We start from the raw sequence: 1,441 nt of genomic DNA, 5'->3' as shown, positions 1-1,441 counted from the left end.
TATTGGGATTCCATTCTAATGACTAGCAGGTCTTATTAAGAGCCGGCCAAATTGATTGCTTATATAATTAAGACGCAGTAAATAACGTAAGAGTTATGAGTGGCTTCTTAATAATAATAAAAAAAATATATGTGTAAGGCTTACATTGCAATAGACTTATTAGAGTAGTACTATTAGAGATTAGTGTGGCTTTAACGTTTAACTATTGTAAATACATATAAGAAAACATTAAGATTTTTACGATAATTCTAATTGTTTTATGAAATAAGTTATAAAATGAATTACTGATGATCAGGTTCTTAGTGGTGAAACAAGATTTATATAAAAATTGGCGTTTTTCCGATTAATCTTATAACGAATTTTGTGGTCAACCTCAAATTCGGTAGTGGTAGACTCAAATCCGATGAGTCACTTGCCGGGATGTATATACTAAAATATGTCAAAGACATAATAACCCCCACTAATGCTTTCACATCCTAAATGCTAACCAAGTAAGCGACACTAATAAGATAATTCTAACTATAATGTTCACTAATGTGAGATCAAGCTTATTATACACATCACGTATCGGAATGTAACCATCTTTAATTAATGTCCACGTTTTCAATCAGAGGTGAAAGATCATATAAATATGCCGAGGGAAAGAGTTCGCAAGAAAAAAAATTGGTATGATATAGTGAATTGAAAGCACTTTGCTTAAATATTTTATATTAGATGTTGATCTACAGTGTATTTCACTGTATATAACTGACCATTGTCCTCGTCCTAAGTGTTTTTACTGCCTGTGGCGCCTCTTGTCTGTGTGTTTGTGCGTGACAGAACATATAATGTATAATATAGATTCGCCTATTATCTATGGGTAGAGCTGGGATCTATTTAAAGGAAACAAAGACAGCTATCCTGGACGAATGCGTGTGTTTTTTTTTAAATATATTTTATTCACTCGGACGTCATCTCGTCACAGAAGAAGTGAACTGAATGGTGGCTTGTGGTTTCTCTGAATCCATGAAGAAATCCTCGCCCCTCATCAGAAGACCTATTCTACCCATTTTTCTCCTTCGGCGTCTCAAAACAAACTGAACAAAACTTATCTCATTTTATTCGAATAGGAACCCCTTACAAGTCTCACTCCATCGCCATTCGGATACTTCAGATGCAAAGTAATAGTTCACCTTGTTTGATACCTGTCACAATATAACCCTTTAGTCCTTTCTGCATCTGCATGCTCGTTTAAATTATTCAATATGTTGATTGCTCCGCTAGATATATAGACAATTACATAGATAGTTAGATAGATAAACAGATAGATAGATAGATAGATAGACAAGATAGATAGATAGATAGATAGATAGATTGATAGACAATTAGATAAATTCATAGATAGATAGATAAATAGGTAGATAGATAACAGACAATTATATGTTCCTACTCGGCGTTGCCC

This window comes from Euprymna scolopes, chromosome 17, assembly GCF_053919585.1.
Source record: "Euprymna scolopes isolate OS-2025 chromosome 17, ASM5391958v1, whole genome shotgun sequence".
NCBI lineage: Eukaryota > Metazoa > Mollusca > Cephalopoda > Sepiida > Sepiolidae > Euprymna > Euprymna scolopes.
This window is presented reverse-complemented; position numbering follows the sequence as displayed.